This window comes from Hipposideros armiger, unplaced genomic scaffold, assembly GCF_001890085.2.
Source record: "Hipposideros armiger isolate ML-2016 unplaced genomic scaffold, ASM189008v1 scaffold_154, whole genome shotgun sequence".
In the NCBI taxonomy this organism is placed as follows: domain Eukaryota; kingdom Metazoa; phylum Chordata; class Mammalia; order Chiroptera; family Hipposideridae; genus Hipposideros; species Hipposideros armiger.
The window spans coordinates 201,595-226,053 of NW_017731504.1; the positions used below are offsets into that span (position 1 = coordinate 201,595).

Consider the following 24,459-nt stretch of genomic DNA (forward strand, 5'->3'; position numbering starts at 1 on the left):
ACAACCAAACAAATCAGAAACACACTCATAGATACAGAGAACATTTTGATGGTTGCCAGATGGGAAGGGGATTGGGGGTGTGGGTGAAAAAATGGGAAGGGATTAAAAAGTATAAAATGGTTATTATAAAGTAGTCATGGGGATGTAGGGAATAACATAAGGACTATAGTCAATAATATTGTAATAACTGTGTATGGTGTCAGATGGATACTAGATTTGTTGGGGTGATAAATGGGAAGGGGTTGGGTGGCAGGGTGAAAAAGATGAAGGGTTTAAGAAGTACAAATTGGTAGTAACAAAACAGTCATGGGGATGTAAAGTAAGGCATAGGGAATACAGTCAATAATATGGTAATAACTATGTATAGTGCCAGGTGGGTACTAGTTAGGGGGATCACTTCTTAAATTATATAAATGTCTAACTGCTATGCTGTACCCCTGAAATTAATGTAAAATAATATTGAATGTCAACTGTAATTGAAAATTTTAAAAGGGTTGGGGATGAAGGGCAATAAGCAGTCCAAATTTCCAGCTATAAAACAAATAAGTCATGAGGATGTAATGTACAGCATGGGAATATAGTCAATAAAATTGTGATAGCATAGTACAGTGTCAGATGGTTGCTGGACTTATCATGGTGATTACTTCCTTAGGTATATAAATGTTGAATACTTGTGGTGTACCCATGGAACTCATATAATATTATATGTTAGCTATATTTTTAATAAAAATCTTTTAAAAAATGCAAAAAAGAAATCATTTTCAACACATATAGATTATCCTAAAAATGTTTTATATGTATGCTTTTGACATCATGATTTTATTTTGTCTTCAACTTTACAGGCTTGAGTGTGGCTTTTACAGATTAGCATGTAAGAACAGGATTAGGAAAGAGGTGAGATTAATAACAAATTACACTGAGATTATGACCCATTAATCTATTTACTTATCAAAGCAGGAGTTTAGAATTACTGATGCTTTCGTATCTGATATTATATGCAAAGCACCTGGTTTCTTGCTCAGCCCACAGCACTATGATAGCAATGGCTGTTACTTCCTTTTATTTCTGTCTTCATATGTATCTGTCAGGTGGAAAGATTTTACTGGGCTTTTTGAAAAAAATGAAGAGGTTCAGCAGCGTTTTGGAGCACTTATTTCTACCTCTCATTTGTTCTATAGATATTTATTGAGTTGTTATTATATGCCAGTTCTTATTACATTGGTACCATCTGTGTACCTCAGACTACAGGTAAAACAGAAAAACAAATAAGGCTTTGCAATGCGGTTTTGTGGACATTAAGAGAGATGGGAAAGGGATACATAAATCTTTGAAACAGTCTCAGAAGAGGGTGTAAGACAGTCAAATCAGAAAGCGTGGACAGTGTAAATTGACACATAGAAGGGACAGAAAGCATGGACCATTTAGGGAACTGAAAGTACTCAGAGGATTTCAGGAACTAAAGGAATTAGGTGAAAGTTATATTTGAATAATATACATCTTAAGATTAGACAAGACCCCAAATCATCAAATTATGGGAAATTGGCATTAGCTGTAGAAATATAATTTTGTACATGAAAAGGAGGCCATCTGGTTTAAACTATAGGTAAACTTGTGCGACCTATACATCTAATTGTGATACAGCTAAAAAAAAAAAAAAAAGGCTTTTCAGTGAAACAAATTTAAAATCTCACAATATCATTTTCAAAAATTACTCTTCTTATATCATTACAGAGGTGATTGAAATATTATTATATTCATCCATATTGTTTTCTTAATGAAAATAAACAATATTAGTAAAAAGATTTCAAACGGATGTATTATTTTCACATCAATTCATTATTTTATAGCACTTCTTTACTAATACAATTTATTCTTCACTGAATTTGTAATACTCTTCATATTAAATTATTCTTGGTATAATTTAGTTTAAGTCAGTGTAATGCTTAACGATGCTTGTTAGTGGCTGAAGCTGCAGGCTGGATATTGAATAAGCAGAAAGGTATGCTGTCATTTTCTACAATGCACATACACAAAGAGTTATAGGCTAAGAAGACTTATATTTGTACATAGGAACAAAGTAATCTCTTCATTTGGTTAGACTTAATTAAGCTTGGTGGTGTTTGACCTTTACTGAAAACACTGCCATACAGAATACCACAAAGATATATTTATCATAATTTATTTGAAATCTTTTCCTTTGTACTTCTAATATTTTCGAAGAAGAAAAGCAGCACGTTAACTACTTTTTTTTTAAGATTTTTATTGGGGAATTGGGGGAAGGGGAACAGACAAGTTGCTGTCCTTTTGTTCTTCAGTCTAGTTGTGGAGGACGTTGCTTCACTGGCCCAAGTTGGCACCATCATTGCGCTCTTCCCGGGCGAGGCAGATCAGTCGCCGGCTTCTGGACGGCCGCTCACAGCGGCTGCTGGCTATACATGGTAGCCATGGCAACCCACTGCCGCAGGGGCTGCAGCTTACGCCATCACCGGTGACTCACAGCAGCCCAGCTCCAGGTTGAGCTATTGTTCAGCATCTTAGCTGTGGAGGGCAGTGTCACTGGCCCTCATATGTGGGATCCAAACCAGGGTCCTCTGGCATTCCAAGCCAGTTCTTAACCATCGCGCCACTCGGCTGGCCCTTAACTACTTTTTTAAATAGGAAAAATATACCAGATAAAGGAATCTGTTTTCATATTAATTTGAAAGCTTACATTTTCATCCACCAAACATTTAGGAATGAGAGTTTCTGAGCATGACCAAAACAATCCTCTTTTTTATCCTTTAATTTTTATTATCTTGATAGAGAATTATTAAATTTCAAATTATTTTTCTTGTTGGCATTTTCCTTTGGTTTACAGGAAATTTTAATCTCTTGTTAACAAAATTGGACAAGCAGAACAAAACAAAGAAAATCAGTATGATTTGAGAATCACTTTTCGTTCAGTAAATGGATTTCACCTCCAGCAAAATGAAGAATGATGATTTTCTGGAACATTTAAAAGACTAAGTATTCACAGGGTAAATTAAAACCAGCAAAGTGGAGAATGGTTAATATAATTTATGACACATACCCTAAAACACAGAAGACTTGTGATATAAAAAGAGAGAGTTAACAAATCTAAGGAAAAAAGGCTCTAACCAATAGCTGACTTACAAATATACAAAATATGTCACAGCACAACGACAACAAAAAAATGGTTATTAAGATTTCTCAAGTTGCTGACCTTATATATTAAATGTGTTCATTAAGAATGAAATATTAATTAAATAATGCTGACAGGTAAAATAAGATGTAGCAGTATAGGAGTTGCCTCACGTTAATACATATATATGTGTGTGTGTGTGTGTGTGTGTGTGTGTGTGTATATATATATATATATGTTAATACATATATATTAATACATAGATAGATAGATAGATAGATAGATAGATAGATAGATAGATAGATAGATAGTGGCTGGTGGAATTAGATGATGGAAAGTAAGATAAAATTTTCACTAAGATCAAAAAACTGTTTTCATTCTATATAATTCAAACCATGCAGCCAAGATACGAGATTCTGCATTCAAACCCTCTCCTCTGCCAAAACTTCAGCTAAAAGGAAGAGGTGGAGCGATATCCAAGAGCACCATTGAATCAGACCAGCTTTATGGTTACCCAATGTATTTGTGAACAGGAAGGGGGTGGCAGAGAAACAAAGGCAGAACCCAATTAGTTCTCCCTCAGTTTCAAATGTGCACACATTCAGGATGTTTACTACCTAAGATACTAGGCTCAAAAAACGAGTCTATGTTCTGAAGAAGTCTATAAGTAATGTGCATGTAAAGGGAGAAAGTAAATATGAATTGTTCACAACTTACATTCTTTCCTTTTTAAAGTTGTGCAAAAGAAAAGACATTATCATTTGTGAGCATGCCTTCATAAAAATGTCCACCCAAACAATTGTTCGTGTCAAAGAAAAAGTGACCATGACTCTTTTATGTGGACAAATATGAAAATTTAAACTCAGGAATGGATTTGGAAGATGAGATCATCTGAAACGATGTTAGTTTACTTTTGAAATTACAGTATTAAGAAAAGCTCTGATGAATAGTGCAATGTAGTAGAAATAATAGAGCTAATTGGAGCTCTAACTTTTAATGTGAACTCTTAACATTTTCTAGATGTGTGAATTGAAGTGAGTTACTTAAACTTTTGTGCAAGAAATCCATTATCTTCATGAACCCTGGAGAAAGGTAAATATTAAGTCATCAGCATTATTATAGCTCATTTACCAACATTTTAAAAACCAATGTTATATCAGCATTCATATAAATAATACATTTTAGATTATCTAAGAAACATTTAACTCATATCTAGAAAAAACTCATTGTCTAAAGAGAGCCTTGCATGATGTAGTTCATGATGTAGTTAACCCATCAAAGGGAAAGGCAAGTTCAACAACGCCGCCCTTTCTACTCTGCATTTGGTGTGGAAGTGTCCTCATCACTGAAGTAATAGGAGGAATGGTAATAGAACTTGATCTGTGAATCAGAAGTTAACTTGGAAATCCATCAATTTACAATGCCATCTGTTAATATGTCAGTTCTCAATGCTAATCTTATTTATAAAGGGCACCCTTCTTTATCTACCCAGGTAAAAAAGACAGCTGAAAACGTAACTTGAATGATCTTTGGCACAAAACTAGAAAGGAGAGAAAAGCAAAACTAATGATCTCATTTTTACTCTCTCTCACAAAAGAAAAACTACATTCTCAAACAAATGAGACAGGAAAGTGTGGAATCATGACTTGTTGCGTAATGTTTCTCAGGGGTGTTATTCTGAGTTCTGCAGAAGGAATGCAGAAACGCTTGAATTTTCAATCAAGTCCTCTGTAGCAGTTCTAATGAAGTCCTGCCGAGTTCTCAGTCCAAGCCCAGCTTTTGAATTTGGACCTAAAAGTAGCTCTAAAATTGTTTCTTTATGTTACTTTTTTTCTTTTTGCAGAAAAAGCCCATGTTGGGGCTCCTAATGTAGCAGATGGTTACTAGAAGGTATGACTATTTTATGAGTAACGCAATTTGGATTATAAACACTGAGGTGCGTTTTTCTACATTCTTAAAGAATATTAACCAATGGAATTCATCTTATTACAATTCTTGATTTAGTACAGACATTCTATTTGTATTTATAACCATGAAGTGATTGAAACCATGGGAAATAAAAGGAAACTATAAGTGTATATCATAGGAGGGTACAAATAAACCGTGGCATGAAAACAGTTTTGGTTTTTTTAGATTTTTTTATTGGGGAATTGGGGGAGGGGAACAGTGTTGGGGAATTGGGGGAGGGGAACAGTGTTGGGGAATTTGGGAAGGGGAACAGCCAAGTTGTTGTCCTTCAGTGTTAGTTGTGGAGGGCACAGCAAGTTCATCTCAAAGTCCAGTTGCTCCACTCAGCTCAAGGTACTATGTTCAACTAGCTGTGGGTGGGCGTAGCCACCATCTCATGCGGGAGTTGAACCAGCAGCCTTGTTATTAAGAGTGCATGCTCTATCCACTGAGCCATTAGGGTGGCAGCGCAGCTTCAGATGCAGAGTTCAGTCTTTAGTTGTGGGTGGGTGTAGACCCCCATCTTGAACAGGCAACCTTGTTGTTAGGAACACATGCTCTCACCAGCTGAGACATCCTGACACCTGTTGGCAGCTCAGTAGCAGCTCAGCTCAGGCGCAGCTCTCTGGCCCATGTGGGAATCGAACCGGACATCCTGTTGCTCAGAGCTCACCCTTTTCTTTAAAAAGATTTTATTGGGGAATTGGGGGAGGGGAACAGCACTAGGGAATTGTGGGAAGGGGAACAGACAAGTTGCTGTCCTTTTGTTCTTCAGTCTAGTTGTGGAGGACGTTGTTTCACTGGCCCATGTTGGTATTATCATTACGCTCTTCCCGGTGAGGAAGATTGGTCGCTGGCCACTGGACAGGGCCACTCACAGTGGCTCTTGGCAGTTCACGTGGCTGCTGGCTGCTCACCAGTCACTCACGGTAGCTTATGGCAGCCCACTGCAGCAAGAACTGCAGCCAGGCCATCGCCGGCAACTCATGGCAGCCTAGCTCCAGGTTGAGCTGTTGTTCACCATCTTAGCTGTAGAGGACAGTGTCACTGGCCCTCAAGTGGGATCTGAACCAGGGCCCTGTTGCTCAGAGCTGGCATCCCAACCCAACTCTTAACCAATGCGCCATTCGGCCGGCCCAGAGCTCACACTCTTGAGCAAGCTCTTAACCAGCTGAGCCACTCAGCCAGCCCAGAAAATAGTTTAATAGGATATTAGAAGGAGATTTAGAAATGTCTTTGTCTAGCATTCAACAGTCTACACATTTTCTTACTCAGCAGCAATTACAGCAAATGGAAACCTTTGCTTTCCCATCACAAAATAATCTCATATATACGTACATCTGAGTGCCTTGTCAAAATTGTTTCCATCTGAGTTCCCGCTATTTATACCTCTATATCCTACCGTGGAATGAATTAATTTAAAATGTATTAATTTTAACATATAACTATAAAAACTTCAAATTATAAAATTTATATTCTTTTTGTAAAATTAAAGATTGTTTTTTGTTGTTGATCCATAACTAGAAAGTTTAGTTCTGGACCTGCATCTTTCTCATTAGCTCCACCCTGATTTACCATCAGCAGGACTCAGTAAAAAGCAAGGCACATTTGGCCAGCTGAGGGAATAAGCCTGCCAGGAACGTGTTTGCGAGAGATACTGAAGAAACCATCTCTAAGGAAAACAAACATTTTTAGCAGAAGTTTTATGGAGTAACAGAGTCTTAGCGGTCAGAGTCGAGGAGGTGAGACTAAGTGCTAGTGTTTGTCCTTGCATGAGCTCCCTCTGAACTCATATCTTAGTCTTGAAAATGGGCTGTGATTACAACCTGACTCCTAAAGAATTGGGATACTTTTGGAATCTTTAAAAGCATGATACAGAGAAGGGGAAAAAACGCAGTCTCGCAACTGTTCAAAGCTCTCTGTCCAGTTTTGGCTTCCTGAGGCATAGTGCACTAGTGGTGAGACCAGCGAAAGTGGCAGCAGTGGCATTCCTGTGTGGTAGCACCCAGTGAGTGTGACATGGTAGATGAAGCACCATCCAGAAAAAACTACCAGGGCCTAGAAAGTCAGTTAGCTGCAGAGTGGTCCATGAACTCACACAAGAAGCACAGGATTCAGGTTTTGGCAGGCAAAAAGTCATGAAGACAATATAAGTAAGGAGAAGCTCAGATGTAAAGAACAACAAGCAAAAGAAACAAAAAGAGAGAGAAAGAATAGTCTGGTGGAAATATACTTGGCGTGGGGGCACTAAAAGGAACAGAGCTATGTGAATGTGAAGCATTACAGCGAACAACCAAAAAATGCGTCTACTTGGACTCCTAGCTTGTGAGTCTGGCTCATCCAGGATTTGTGCTTCTCTTGGACACTGTGCATGTATGTGATGAGGATCTACTTACCACCTTCTAATTCATTAAATTATCTATACCACCTGATCACAAGCATCCTGAGCTCTGAAGCCATGCCTCTGTCTCTCTCTTTCCCCCACCCTACCCCCTGCAAGTACCTAGCACTCAACAATATTTGGCACTTAATAAACGCTTACTGATTAATTCAAAACAACTTTGAGGCCCTATAAATTCATCTTTATCCAGAAATACAAAGATAATGATTCTAAGTCTTGTCATTTCACTTTATAAAGTGACAAGGAATGAAATTTAACTTCTAACATGTTTATCTCCTCCTTTCTGTCATTAAGTCTTGGCAACAATAACTCACAGCATAGCTGGAGCCAAGTAACAGAAAAGTTTAATCCATAGGAATTTGAATTTGATAAATGGCAAGAATTTGTTAAAACTTGTTTATACCAAGAAAAAAAAAAAACTATCCCTCAGACATAAGAAGCAACAGAAGAGAATAATACTCTTTATTTCATTATCTCTTCCCACTGCTTAGTCTTTGAAATGGAAGAATGCCAAAAACAAGCTCAGAATTTTTAAATGAAAGAACACTATATTTAATATAAAATGAGTTCAATGTGCTGGTCACAGTAAAGTTTCAAAATTCCTTGGTAGCTCACACTCTGTAGAGATGGATAAAACAGAGGTTGTAATCCTCTTGACATTTGGAGATTAAGTTACCAATCAGCTTCCTTTTCTTTCAACTAAATAGGACTAGCTTCTCTAGAGTTTTCAGACAAGTCATATTTTCATCCCTTTTATAACTGTGGTTGGTCTTTTCTGAACCAACCAATTTCTCCACATCCTTCTCAGATAATTTTCACAATTTTACAATGGCTTGCTTTGGATGACAGGGTGAACCAAATGAATCAAAGATTTATTTGGCTCTTGTTGGCTTGTATTACAACAGTGACAGAATGTTCTGGCTTATAGACAAGAGGAAGCAATAAATATAGCATGTGTGACCTTCAAGAAGGTTTTTGATTCTATTACGAATACTATTTTATTCAGCAAGCCAGAAAATGAATTATCTTCATTACATAATGGATGGGGTCTCATAAGGCCTCACCCTTTCAGTTCTAATTTTTGTAATCCTGAAGGAAATAGAGTGGTCCCAATTACCCATTTCTAAATCTTTGGGGCCAGTCTGATTGATGTCCTTTTTGGTGCTCTCCTAAAGTACAGCCTCTTAGATCATGGGCTCTCCAGCTTATCTGTGGATGAACCGGAATACACTTCTCCATACTGAACCTTTCTGCTACTCTTCCTTACACTAAAATAACATCTTCATAGGTTTCGCATAAATTTTGCCCACAGGGATGCAAGAGGGGAAAACAGAATAAAACAAATGAGGAAATTTCAAAACCACAAAGGTAAATTCTTAATATCCATGGAAATTAACTCAATGATTTAAAATACTAGTTTGAACATCATAAATTTTAGTCATTACCTTGATCTATACCTAAAACAGTCCCTTTCGGTATCATTTACGTTAAAAGATCGATTACTAGATAGCAACATAGGCGAGGTACTGAATAGCGATTTGGTGTACAAAGGTTAACGTTGATTTTGGATTTGTGAATAGCAGGCAAAATACTCAATTTTCTGGGCTTCACTCTTCCATTCAAACAACATATACTGAGCACCCAATGTACCAGATAGCCTCCTAAGACCTCAACTTTCTCAACTTTACACAATAGAGGAGTCGACTTTTAGGACTCCAAAGAGCCTTCTACTTGTAAAACTATATGCTTCCTGGCCATACTGGCATTTCAGGCCAAAACAATTGTGCTTGGTTACATCTTGACATCTCCATTGTTTTTCTGAGTATTTAGTTTTCCTGCTCCTAGTCCGACGTGTTCCACTTTGCAATAATCACAAATTCTCCACTGAAGTTCATTCTTCTAAATTCTTAGCTAATTAAGAGGTTCCCTTTGACTAAAAAAAGAGATTCTAGGTCCTATAGCTGCGGCTCATGAGCCACATGCAGCTCTTTGGGTACGTACATGTGGCTCTGAAGTAAAACTGAAAACAAAAATAAAACTAACATAGTTTCATTTATAAAAATTTTAAAGGATATTATTCACATAGTGGTGTTTCATTTGTTTTATGGCTCTCAAATAATTTCTAAATTGTTGTGAGGGACAGGATTGGCTCTTCCATCTCAGAAGTTTGCAAACCCCTGGCATAACTCACTCCAACTTGCATAAGTAGTGCTCTGGGAAGAGTGAAAAACGTCTACATTTTCACATTCTCAATATCTATTGATCAAAGGTCTTGCCTGAAAGCTTCGTGAGGGTAACATTTAGGGTTATACCTGTTCACAGCTCCCTCTATGATTCTCAGTGTCCACTGTACCTTGGCCTTACTAATTTAAGAGAAGGGCAGGTCTTGAACTGAGGCTGCTGAACCCAGAGTTCATGCCTGGACTACTGCCCCTAGGGTGGCGGGTTGGGCCAGATTTTTAACAGCTAGTTTAGTCAACAAATTTATCATTTATAGATATAGTGACGATAATTTTCCTTATTGTGTGTTATTAATAAAATGAAATCTTCTGAAACCTGTAGAATATGGACTCTATATATTCAATACTGGGACTCATAGTATAAATAATTAGAATCTAAAGTATAACTTTTTAACTCACAAAAGTACAAGTGTGATGACAGATACTGTTTAGCAAGTTGAGATTAGAGACTGTTGTCATTTCATTTGTCTTTGTTTCCTAAGGATAAATTTAGCACCATGTAAAAAATGCACATTACACCCTTTTGATGCAATAATATTTCACATAAATTTGATTTTCACAAAGCCAATACTGTAAATAAAGCAAATATATTCTGTGTTTAAAAAAAAAAGTGATGAATTGCCATTTCCAGACTTAAGTTTCCTGCACTTTATAACTTTTATGGCAGGATGAATTAGCATGATATGGTAAAACATGATGGCAGGTGCCAGAGAAAATTAAGACTTTATGGGCACAGAAGTAAGAGGACTCCACATATAACAAGAACTAAGACAAATCACTGATTTTTCAAATTAGTTACTTATCTTATTCTGTGTTCATAGCTACTCTACACATTTATCCTAACCTGGAACTTTTATGGAATTCTGGTCTTAGGCTTCTCCCAAACCAAGCCTGGCAATAATGCTGAACCCTGTCATATTTTATTGTAGCCCAGTGAGGCAGACAAAAGGGTCATGAGGGGCTGAAATAAGAGGAACACAGTATCTTAGTGATCCGGTGTAAGTAGGATTCTTAAATCAAAGGCCCAAAATAAAAAAGTCAAACCTAAATGTGTGTGTGTGTGTGTGTGTGTGTGCGTGCGTGTGCACACACACACACACAGCAGAGAGATGGAGGGAGTGGGGGACAGGAACGAGGAGGGGGGAGGGGGAGGACCAGGAGGGGAGAGGCAGAATTGGGAAAGATGAAAGTGGAGGAGTGTGGTTCAAACAATGAGATTTGGTCTGGAGACTAATTTATACAAGTGCAATTAGAGGGAAGAGACAATGACAGCAATTATGACCCTCACTGTTACCTTTAACAGTTAAGCAATTGTTCAAACACACAAAAAAGTACGTTATGCTTTATGTGCTATAAAACCATGCAAAAGTTATTATTAGGAATTTGTATACATGTAGAATATATAGATATATTAACAATATGTATTTCAGAAAATATAAAGTATACATGGATTCTACAGTACATGAAAATGTAATGAAAAATAGATATTGAAGCCAGTGATTGAATAACATGACTTTGTAAACCGAACTCTCATTTATATATATATATATATATATATATATATATATATATATATAAAATCTTTAGCCAGTTCTCTCATCATCACTGATATATGCTAGTATAACAATAAATAATCTCAGCTGTTATTTTAAACAAAGAAGCAATACAATTTAATTCATTCTTGCCAGAAAAATAAATGACAGTCATTAGAGGTATGAAGTTGAATATATGACTTCACTAAGCTCAGCCTCCATAAAGTAGACTATATATATTAAGTTCTCAGCAGAATGCCTTGCACAAATTTATAGTCCAACAAATTGTAGTTATATTTACTTGGAGCATGGCCTGATATTTTTTTGTTTTTACATCATGCTATATATTTATATATACAAACTTGCATCACCTAATGCTGGCTTGTCAATCACAAGCTTATTCTAAAAACTTTTGCATTCATGAATAAGATAGACTGACTTCATTAATTCAATATGTATCTCTGTATAAAGATTGCATTAAACCCTAAGGAAACTCCCTGAACATCCAAAACATAGTCGATCTGCATTATTTGCAAATTCTGTATTTGTTAGTTGGGCTACTTGCTAAAATTTATCTGTAACCCGCAAATCTACCCCCTCTGTGCTCATTCCTGAACATACGCACTGGAACGAGGAATGTAAGCCACCTGCCGTGCACATTCCCAGCTAAAGGCAGCCTTATGATTTCTGGTTTCACAGTGAAATCAAGTGTCATTTTGAAGATTCATTCAGTGCCATGTTTTTCGCATGTTTGTGTTTTTTGTTGGCAATACTGCTGTTCACACTGGCCCCCAAGTATACTGCTCAATGCTATCTAGTGTTCACAAGTGCAAGAAGGCTGTAATGTGCTTTATGGAAAAAGCACCTGTGTTAAACAAGCTTCATTCAGACATGAGCTATATTGCTAGTGGCCTTGAAATCAATCTTAATAAATCAAATATACCTGTATATAGTATATATTAAATAAGGTCTTTAAACAGGAAGACACAAAAAACGTATTGATCAGTTGATCAAAATACTGGGAACAAAGGTTACCAGGAAACTAATCCTACATTTCCCTTAGAGCAATTGTTCAATATCCCCTAATTTAGTGTCTGTGGTGACTTAATAAAACAAAACTAACGCACAGAACAATGACTGACTGTATTTGATCTTTAGAAAGTTCGTTATCTTGGTGATCTATATAAGACAATATAAACAAGAGCATCAGAAAGATTGATTCATAGGGATAGTGCAAAATAACACCCATCAAGCCAATTACCAAAAGTTCAGATTTCTGATACAGTTATCTGGAACAAGGCCTTGAGGCAAAAAGTGAGAAAGGGCCTCCAAATAGCAGAGGTTTGTGGACCCCCTGCTTCTCCCAGCCTGTGGACATTTTCCTCTCCCCAACCCTCACGTTGCCTCCCACATATTCATGGTTACTAGGACATTAGAATCATGGATATTAAAATGAGGAATTTGGATGGTAATTTGAGAGGCACATTAAAGTAACTCATGGTTACATATGGTAACCATGAGTTTAGCTCTGCAAGGAGACGATGGAAATAAGTCTAAGTTAATTTGTGATGTCTGAGTTTGAAAAACTTGATGGCTAGTGATACGATTAGACCATTTCATCATAAAGTTCACAAAAATAGTTGTTACTTTTCCATTATCGCTAATTTATGCATCAACAGGGAACAAGAAAATTTCAGAATTGTAGTCATTAACTTAAAAAAAAATAGTCTTACTTTCCTCCCCCTTTTGAAAGGTGTGCCTCCCCAATCTGACAGGAGTTTCCATTTATTCATTCATTATTTATTAAGTACTTAACTCTGGGTAAGCATTAGATGTTGGGAGTAAAAGGAGAAAAGATACTTTTGTTGTTTACTTGGACCCTACAGTTCCAAGTCTTTCTAGTGAGAAAGACAATTATAATTATAGTATAATCTCATATGCTGATGGGAGCAGGTTGAAAAAATAAGTATTTTTTTCTTGTTTCAGCAAAAATAGAGTGGGAGTGTGTCCTGATAGCAGAAACTGATAAATGGATCCATAGGCATGTGAGTCAGTCTATAATTTAAGATGGCAGTGGTAGTTCTAAAACTTCAAGTAGTGATTCCCAAATTCTAAAGTGCATTTAAATCCCCTGAGGACCTGTTAAAATGCAAATTCTTATGCTGCAGCTCTGGGGAAGGGCCTGAGATGTGTGCCTTTGCAACAAGCTCTCAGGTGTTGTCAATGTTGCTTATCTCCAAACCACACCTTGAATAGCAATGCCTTAGTGTACAAAAAGAATCATCTGGGGATCTTGGAAAAACTATTGATTTTTGAGGCCTACCCCTAGATATTGTTGGGGAGAAAAAAATTTTCTCTACCCTTCTAGGTTCTTCTGGCTAGTCTAATAATTAAATTGACATGAGACAGATGAACAGGAGGAAAACCATATTTATATCCTACATACAGGGTCTCTATAAGAATAGGAGGTCCACAGGTCATCAGACACTCAAGGCTTATATGCCATTCTGAGCTAAGAAGTGGGTAGGGATCTGGGACTTCAAAGGGAAACAAGACAACTCACAGGTAGATGGGAAGAACAAATATTTGGTAAACTCATGTTTGCCATGTCAGGCAGAGACAATGGGACACAGAGAGGAATGTGAACAAAGGGGTCTTGCTAAGTTTCTTCCCAGTTTACCACACCTAGCCCATATTCTTTGTATGTATCACTGGTGATAGCTCTCCTCCTGGACCACACCCTCTGTTTAAATTCTCTTTTGGCAGTTAAGAAGGAGGTGAAAAGCAAAATTTCCTGAGTCTTCCATTTCTTAAAAATCGTCAGCCTAAAAGAATCCTCATGCCCAAGAGACACTTTTTGGGGTGGCAAATTTTGCTTCCTGATTCAATATCGCAATATTCTGATTCAACGGTCCCAGAGTGGGCCAGCAACGTCAGCTACTCCAATGCAGATGGCGTTCAGACACTTTTACAAAGCACTGATTTATGAGCTCATAAAGATTTCTTCATTAGCAGTTTCTCCTTCTAAGATTAACACATGTTTTCTAATTCCTGCCACCTGGGCTTTTTTTTAACATACCTTGTAATTTTAGGAAGACTCAAAATAAGGCTGAACAATGATATGTGCTCAAAATTAAAATGGCATTCAGAAGACACAGCCGAATCTATGTATTTGGAAACAAATAGTCAGTCAGCATTTGTTTTTAATTAACGTCTCAGATATTATATTAGGTGCTAGGTGTACACAAAATGAGAGAGAGAGAAAAGAAAAAGATCTCTGCTCTTTTAAATAAGCCCATTTCAGCTGAACAAAAATGAACTGAATTCTGTGTGAGATGCTGTGCTAGGCACAGGGCATCTCACAGCCTTGGACGAACCAGTCTTATTTGTTTAGAAACTTATGTGAACAAGTGAAATTTTCTTTGGGTCTCTTACGATATCTTCCAAAATTATCCAAAATTTTTAAATATATGTGTCATATATAACTTATTTCACCCATTTGAATTACAATCACCTAGTTCACAAAGTACAAAGCATGTGCTCAACAAATTCTGGTTTTATTTTAAAAATACTGAATTTATAAGTTCCAAATAGTTATTCCTCTGAACTGCCTATCAAAAACAACAAAGTAGTGATTAAATCTCTATACAGTGCTATAAGTCTTGTTGTTAAGTATGTGGTCTGTTTTCTTCCTAATATTCAAATTTTTATAATAGCTCTGATATTTTCTTCTCTTCAATGTTAATAAAAGAATTAGAAGGTATTAGTAGAAGGATGTGAAATCCAGACATTCTGCCCTTTCCCTCCCTGATTTTATTTCTAAGTCATGTCTTAAATTAGAGCAGAAGGGATCATATTTAAGATTGCTTTATCTTTAGTAATGCTGCTATGCCCAAACAGTAAGTTTTTGTCAGATGGCCATTGTCAAATAAACAGAACAAGTAATTCCAATAAAAATCATTTTAGTTGCAAATAAAGAACCTGGTTTCTCCTGGGCAAAGTCTATGATCTGTAACCTTGCTAGCTCAAGAAAGATGAAGACTGTTCTGTTTTCATTTTTGTTTCAGACATAATAGGTTAACCTTACAAATACCAAATAAATACCACAGAAAAGAGCACGACCTAAAATTCTTAGAGAAAAATAATTTCAGATATGTTTCTGTAGTTTAAAAAAAGTGAATGTTAGAGGTTTTGGTTGATAAGTCACTGTGGAGATGCTGATCTGATGAGAAGATGGAAGCAAAGGTAATGAAGAAAGGAAGCTGCAGCCACACTAAGAATAATTTAAAAATGCTGCCAGGGCAGCAAATCACCCTTTGTTTTTACCCTGATGTCTGCGGAAAGGTCTGGAAAGTCCCCCTGCCCCAGGAGTTCTGATCTGAAAAAGGTTTTCTAAGTATGTCTAGAGAATAAAGCTTTCTCTTCAAAGCAAGGCTAGATATAGTACAATTTCTTATTTTTGTTCAAACTGATATATTAGGCAGGTCAGCCCTACCCCAGGAAATAGTACTTCTGTTATGGTATTGGGATGGAATACTATTTATTTGTTCTCATCCTAGCTTATCTGGGTGGCAGCCAATAATTATGTTCATTTTAGTGCCAATTACTTAGGTAACACAGGACCTGTATACCCACTTCCATCCAATCAGGAAAAAAATATATATATTTCATGTGCCTTCTAGTGACCATAATAGGGTGGAGGAAGATCATTTTGATCATAAAGCAAACTAAATAGTGGCTATCTCAATACATACATAAAACCCTAAGAAAACAATGGAAATAATGTTTTAAATGAAGGCCATAGTTCCTATATAGATTTGCTCAACTATCTATTTGGATTTTCAAAATTAGTTTCCATATTCCAGTCAGAATTATTCTGTGTCCTTCACTACAACCCTCCCCCCAATTTGTAGAAACAGTCAGTTAGTACTTCTGTTATTTTTACTATTTTGTTCAATGCATATTATGATGAATAATAGCTTTTAAAATCCCCGAGCCTTATTAAACCTTGTACATTTTGTTTTTAATATAAAAAAATTTTATAACACATTATGTTCCCATATTTTAAAGATAAAAAGGAAATAAAAACTTACATTTTAACATTAAAATATGTTTAAAAGTAAAATTTGAAATACAGTAGGATAATTATACTGGCATCTTTTGTAAGTGATAACGCATAATTGAATGGCTCCCGTACCAGAAGAAGCACAACTATGGAAAAAGACAAAGAGTCTAATTTATTCTGACTAATCAGGATTGATGTTAATTAAAGAAGAGTGCAAGATAATGACTTCTCATTACTACCTGATAGATGGAAAGAGATTGTTCTTCTTCCAGGTAAAATAGCAATTAAGTAACTTTTGCAAAAGGATTTATTTTCAGAAGACTTTCTTCTATAATTGGTGAAGTATTTACATAAAGATCTTTTTATGAAATCATCTGGAAAAAAGTGGATTTCATCAAAGCCTGTTTATTCTTTAGTATTTGTCACATTTTGTTGGATATGCATGAGACAAAGGCAGTATATGAATAGGTGGTAATCAAGACAAAATTGACTTGTATTATTTTGTAGAATGTTTCACATTTAAGAACGTAGCATAGTGAAGCAATCGAAGCTCAGGTTCAAATTTTAATTCCTTCACCAACCAGCTTTGTGACCTGCACCAAGTGTTTTGACCTTTCTAAGGCTTAATTTTCTCATCTGTACAATTTTCAAAATAATAGACCCTGTTCCATAGGGCTGTTGTGAGTATTAAATAAAAGTATCTGTGTAATCTCCGCTGCACAGAGTCTGGCACATGAGAAGAGGTAAATAAATGTCAGCTATTATATTAGTTTTACATTGTATAATCAATCATCACAAATGTATTACTTCACAGGTGCTGGGTGGCCTTAGTCTGGGTACAGGTGACCTGGGTCCTCTGCTCAGTGTCTTCCCAGAGGAAGTCAAGGTATTCGCTGGGACTGCAATCTCATCTGGGACTCGGGATCTTCTTCCAAGCTCACCTATTGTTGGTAGAATTCAGTTCCTTGCGGTTGGGAGACTGAGGCCCTCAGCAATTAGAGGCTGCCCCCCATTCTCTGCCACTTGGTCCTTCCATGATGGGGTGGTTTGTTTCTTCAAAGCCAACAGGAGTGCACCTGCTGCTAGTTCTCTCTCCCTGACTCCTTCCATCTTCAACTTCTAAATTCTTTTAAAAAGAGCTCATCTCCTTAGGTCAGGTCCTCCCATAGCAATCTCCTTTTGATTAACTTAAAACCAGCCACCTAGGGACCTTAGTTACATCTGCTAAATACTTTCCCCTTTGCCATGTACAGTAACTTAATCATGGGAGTGAGAGCCCATTATGTTTACAGTGCTCACCTGCATGTGAGGGGAGGTGATTCCTACCAGGGTCACGATTATGGAGCCAATCTTAGAATTCAGCCCGCCACTGCTATTTTATTGTTGTTGTTATATTAAATATTAACTAGAGTGTCTCTCATTTATAATGAGTCTGAGAACATGGTTCAGATGTACCTTCACATTTCTTCAAACACCTCCATTTCAAAATATCATTGAGTGTATACATTTGAGACAATAATGTTTGAATTTCTTGAGGATTCAGCACCTCATCAGAGCAACTTGTCCAAGTTGCCTTTTCCAGATATTTACATCATGGGGGAAAAATAATGGCAGCAGTGAAAAGAACAACAACCACCACAAAATTATAAAATGCCCTAATATAGGCTTAGAAGACAATGCTTCTAATGTAATATTGAGTTAAACTACAGAATCATCACAGAAAACTGTAACTGAAAAGTTAGGGAGAAATTTTAGGAAAATAATGATTATTTATACTCCTAGATGATAATTAATACTCATAGATTGCCAGAGGCAATGATTGCCCACAAAATCATAAGATTATATCACATATATACATAGAGACCAAAAAAACTGGTCTGCAAAAAATTAACACTATTAATAAAACCAAAGGAAAAAAATGAAAAAGAAAGTGGATAGTTTTGATTTAGAAAGAAACAGAAGAACTTTTCACTATTAACAGGATTACCTTAATCAAAATTAGGTGCATTGGTAAATAAAATAATGATTAATTTATTTTATTTATGGAAAAAAAAATCACAGAAAAGAAGTTAGGCCAAGACAAGAAAACAAGATTTCTGCAGGAAGAAGTAATTGGCAGAATTAACTGGAAAAGAATCTATTGAATTGAATGAGGAAAAATAATCAAATTGTAGGAGCTAACTGAGCTCAGGTTAGAAATTTAGGGAAGCATATCCAGGTCAAAAGGTACTGTAGAAAAACACAACAGACAAGAAGGAGATAGTGAACTGCAAAATAATTTACATTTTTGCTTCCACAAAATGAAGTGGACTCTGACCAAGTAGAACTCAAGTCTCAATAAGAGTGAACTGCCCATTTACCTCTCACAGTGAACTTGGTTACCGTGTCTTCATCTCATGGCAATGATTTATGGGGGAAAATCTCATGAAACAAGCTAACCCTGAAGGAAAAATTTACTAGTCTTCAGGGGTTTTGTGCAAAAGAAGAGGAATGAGATAGGGTAAATATGAGATCAAAATATGTTTCATCTATAAAACAGTTCAGTTAAGCTTATATACCTGTGAGGTTCCAGATGCTAAATGTACTTATAGCTGCTGCCATTGATTTAGTCATAGTCAATAGTATTGAATCAAATAGTCTAATTGCACATTGTTTCACTGGTTCTTCCCTTGGGTTTTGCTTCCTTAAGGAACATTGTCCTGGGAAGGACAAGAGGACATTCAATTGGTTGCCATGGTAACCAATGACTGTCATATTGCTATTCCCAATATACGCCATGGAGAGGTAGGAGTAGAATAGGAAATACTAGGAAATATATAAGAAAAAAGATCCTTCTAAAAATGAGGCATCCTCATTATTTTGAAAAAAACATACTGGTGAAAATTATTAATGCATTTCTATTACTGTGAAGAAACATACTCTCCTCCCAAAGATGTCCATGCCCTAATCCCTGGAACCTGTGACTATGTTACATGACAAAAGGGGCTTTACAGATACAATTAAGGTTAAGGACCTTCAGATGGAGAGATCATTTTTGCATTATTAGGGTTGTTATCTATCTAATCATAAGGGTCCTTGAGAACAGAAATCTTTTTGACTGCAGTCAGAGAAAGGGATGTGAGAAAGAAAGAAGAGTCAGCAGGATAGAACATTGTTGGCTTTGAAGCTTAAGGAAGGGAATCACCAGCCAAAACATGTGTGTGGCCTCTAGAAACTGGAAAAGACAAGGAAACTGCTCTGCTTCTTAGACCCTCCAGAAAGACTCTGGCCTTCTAACATTTTGATTTTAGCTCAATGAGATCTGTGTCAAACTCCTAACCTACAAAGTTATAGGATAACAAACATGTGCTGTTTTAGGCGCTACCTTTGTGGTAAATGTGCTATAAGAGCAATATAAAACTACTATAATTGCTAATGAAAATTTTGTAAACACTACTCAGCTAGAATGAAAATTTTGTAAACACTACTCAGCTAGAGTCATTTCAGCAGAGGAGCAAAAGATAGTGTGGAAAATAAGGAATCATGCAAGCAAGCCAATTATTGCTCCCATCTGTCCTGTCCCAACCAATGCCATTTCAGCATCTCCATGAGGCTACTGCACTCTCATGACACTATGCTGTAAACCTGAAACTAATATAAAATAATGTCGAATGCCAACTGTAACTGAAAAAAATAAATAATTTTTTAAAAAGTGGTATGCTAATATAAATAATATAAATGCCTCAGCTAAGGAATCCAATAAATCTGGGTTTGAAGTCCTACTTTATCACACAGAAGATTTGTGTACTGAGGAAAGAATTTCAAGAGTCTGATTCTCAGTTTCTTTACTATGATGAAGATAATTATGTACAAAGGGTTGTCAAGATAATCAAATGAGTGAATATATTTAAATAATAGCTAATACATAGTATATCCTGAGTAAATTTTGGCTATTTATTATCATTGTCACTTTTTCTGGGGAGTTACATAAACCATAGAGAAGTTATATGCTTAGTACGAAGTTCACATCGAAACCACAGGGCAAGGACTAAATTTCAAGGCTTCTATCCTTTAATTAATACTTTTACAATATTTCTGCAGCTTCCATTGGTCAAAAGATGACGTGTTATACGACAGAGTTCTTCGAATCATCATTTTAAATGTAAAGATGCACATAACATTTTGGATACATCTTCATGCTCTTATCAAGGAAATATTTCAATAGCATTCACAGAACCTGTATTCCCAAAAGATTATGAAAAATTGCATCTAAAATACTCTGTTCATTACTGCTGTAAAAAACACAAACCACCGTTATTTATGGATCATAATAAAGTCCATCTGAATGACTAACCCTTAAACTGTATATCTTATCTGGATTATTCAAGGTTGGGTACCCTAGAAGCACAGCATAAAATGGGGATTCTTGTGAAAGTGATTTATTAAAGGCGTGCTCTCAGGAGAAGGGGAGGGAGGCAAACAGAATAGGGCAGGGGAAGAAAGCTAAGTATAGATGCAGCCTGTCCTGGAGACGCGTTTCAGTCTGATCCCATGAGGAGTTATGGAGCGTGAATTGCACCACAGACTTGGGCTCACCTTGAGGCATGGAGGCTCATGTATGTACTCCTGAATCAGTTAGTCCAAAAGGGACACTTGCAAGCTATATAAAATGAGTGCACCGGGATGACAGAATGGGGACTGTCACAACAGCATCCACTATAAAAGATGATCCCAAAAGTCTGGATCAGAACTAGAACTTAAATTACAAGTTTAACTTAGAAATCTCTAGAAGAGAACATTAGTTTTGACTCCTATTTTTTTCCTGGAAGAATACAAATGCATCAATCTTGCAAAGTCTAGGCAAGGATTGTGGGCAGACCTTTGAAGGACAAGCTTAGAAGAAATGAATATACAATCTAGGAAAATATGCATCACTAATTACGATATAATGTCAGTTACATGTCTCTCCAGGATATAAGAATACTTCATAGTAACTTATATTTCATTACACCTGGGCAATGTGGGGTTGATTCTTAAATTGCCTTATAGCAAATATGTATACAAAGAAACTTCTAGACCTACTATGCATCAATTTTTATCACTGTCATACTGGGAGATATATATATATATATATATATATATATATATATATATATATCTCCCACACAAAACTTGAGAGGTGGCTCCTTCAACACCATATCTGCTTATTCAGTAATATAAAACACAAATGAGCAGAGTGGTGAATATCAGTAGTTGTCAAATGCCTCCTCCTTGGTAAGATAGGTTAAAAGACAGAGAGACCCTAACCACAGCACATATATTTATATCTTGTTTTATAAGATGTAATGAGCCTGTATTTGATATATGCCTTAACTTGTTTCAAAGCAACTGTCATCATCCACTATTTCATTTTTGTTTTTCTACCTTAAAAACCTTTTTCCAGATTCTCATCAACCTTTAGATTTATAAGAACAAGATGAACTTGTCTTTATCTATGGACATACCTTAAAATAACCTTTTACCAAATGTGATTTTGTTTTCTACTGGCTCAAAGAGTGAAATTTTCTAAGTAAATTTTCCTAAGTGCTAGTTAACTTTATCTATGAAGAATTACAAAAATATAAAAGTTGGTATCTTCACTTATTTTAAAAATCCCTGTTCTTTTTAATAGGTTAGCATTGGTAAATGTCAACTTAGAAATGAGTCAATTGTAAAATAAATAATAACTGATTTATATTATCACTGACCATTGAAAATAACTGCATGTTTAGTTATGAATTCATAAGCCACAATTATTAATTTGCAAATCTCAGCACGTTCTATAATCTGTTTGCAGATAGAAACATGTGGCAAATAAACACTACATTTTCTACAACACAGCTAGATTCAAAAATAAACATGTAGAACAACAGAGGGAGCTGTCGAATAACACCTAGAGTGCAAGACCTGTCCTGGGAGTCTCCCTAATAATCATCTCATCTCATATTCCTGTCAAAACCTTAAATGAATTAAGTGTTGGCTCGGTAATAAGTGGGATGCACCAAAAGTAATTGAATGCGGTAATGGAAAATTTGTTAAACTTGTCACTGCTCACCATTATCAGCTTCAAGTCCAACACAGCACAATTAGCTTACAATAGTTATAGCTGAATCAAGTCCATGTTAAGGTTGAGCGAGTAATGCGCACTCTTCAGTAAATTAAATTAGACTCCAAGTAGATGAACAGAATAAAGGTTGCACATATAAATGGAGTAAATAAGGTAAAACAAAGGATTTATGGTGTATTCAACCTGTTTCCTGAAGCTATGTGGGCTAAATAGCTTTTCATTACTGCCTTTTAACTAGCAGAAAAGTTGTAGATCAGGCCAGAGACTAAAAATAAAAATCTACTTAACTCTGGCTTCTGGCTTGTGATTAACATGTTAAAAGTAAATAATCAGATGTGTAACCATTAATAGATAATATACATAATATTCTTCCCCTTGCCCCATAAGAGTACTGCAAATTACAAGAGAGGAGGACAAAAACACCATTGTACCTTAAATTTTAGAGGAGAAGGCATTAAGGGAAGAATACCCTTTCAGGCCCTCTCATCTGGTTAGTATTTTTAATTAAAAATTATAGTTATACTCCTGGCAAAATTTATATGACAGGGTTTATGAAATGGTGGAAAATGATTTGAAACAATTGGAAAGGACGTGCTCATTTGCAAGGAAATTTAAGTTATATTGGTCTATACATACACACTTATAAAAAGTTTTAGGTGAAGATATTTATTTTGAGAGGGATGATTTAGCATTCCACAAATATGATTAAATACAACCTAACAGGCAGGTACTTATGTAACTGATGTGTTTGGGAAGCACAGACATAAGCACAGATAATTGTGTAAATGCCAGCCATAACTCAGTTACAATACTCTACAAAGGCCAAAAATTGAGTATCTTTTGATCCAGGGGTTATCAAAATTTCAGATTATAGACCTGTAATATACAATCAACTGTTTGGGATCAAAAATTTGATTAGTTTGAAGCTAAACATAAACCTTATAAGTGGACTATTATGTTCATTTTTCTTACCAAGGTTATCTCCTCAGTATCATGGTATCTGAAAAATCAAATAATTATAATGTTTTCTGGTCAATATGTCATCAGAGCAAGAGATGATTGTCGTCTTAATGAATATTTTATTTTATTTAAGCTAAGTTAAAAATGGATGGTTCCATTTGAGTTTTTTGAAACCAGACTGCTTATCTCTTTGAGATGCCATTTTGGGGAAAATATTAATATTGACAAGTTTTTATTTCCCTTAGCCACCTCTACCACCACTTTATAGATTTTATATATCTCTGTCATTTCAGCATATTTCCATCTCAGGTCACACATTATAGGATTTTCAGTGATTCCCTTCTATATTTATCATTTCCTATTGCCTAACCGTCAGTCCCCTTAATCTCAACAGGCATGTCTACAAATCTCAGTACAGAACTGACTGCTTCTGGGAGCCCTTCCTGGAGATCGCTAACCTCACCCTTCTGGATTTTTGCTGCTTGCAATAAAAACATGATGGCTCTTGGTAAGCACCCTAGTGCTTTTCTGATTTGTACTTTAGGCATGTTTTGCAATCTTCAAGTTAGACTCGAGCTGGTAAATCCATGGCCTATTGATTTGCAAAGAAATGTATGACATGTAATTGTCATTGTTACCTATTGGTAAACAAATGTCTTTTTATTTGAGATTTGGCCCTGAAGAATTTATATAGAAGGTAGAAAATATTCCTGTTACTTTGAAGTTTGATTCGGAACCTGTCATATATATAATAGCGCCTCCTATTTTTTGTTTGTTTGTTTTTTGGGTTTTTTTTAAAGAATTTCCTCTGACAATTGGAAACATAAAGATATGTATAAGGGAATACCATTACTTTGAGGTTATGAGTCCACATACATAGGGTTGTCGGAAAAGTCATGACGTATTTTTCTCTGTTTTTCGTTGCCAAAATGCGTCATGACTTTTCCAACAACCCAATACTTTTCTTTCTTCTTTGAGCACTTAACCTGTGATCTCATTGGATCTCTACTTTTCTTATTGGCTTATTTCTGGTTATACACTTGTTTCCCTGGGGTTGTCACCCTTCCCTGGCGTCCCATGACACCTA

General features: G+C 36.1%; 1 long non-coding RNA gene across 2 annotated transcripts in view; it reads left to right on the forward strand.

The window, feature by feature from the left end:
- Positions 1 to 23,894, forward strand: part of LOC109387348 (uncharacterized) — a 149,979-nt gene extending 126,085 nt beyond the window's left edge. For both annotated transcript variants that reach the window (XR_002124968.1, XR_002124969.1), the window contains exon 3: positions 23,767 to 23,894. This is a non-coding gene — a long non-coding RNA (uncharacterized LOC109387348). The remainder of the gene's footprint in view (positions 1 to 23,766) is intronic.
- The last annotated feature ends 565 nt before the right edge of the window (positions 23,895 to 24,459 follow it).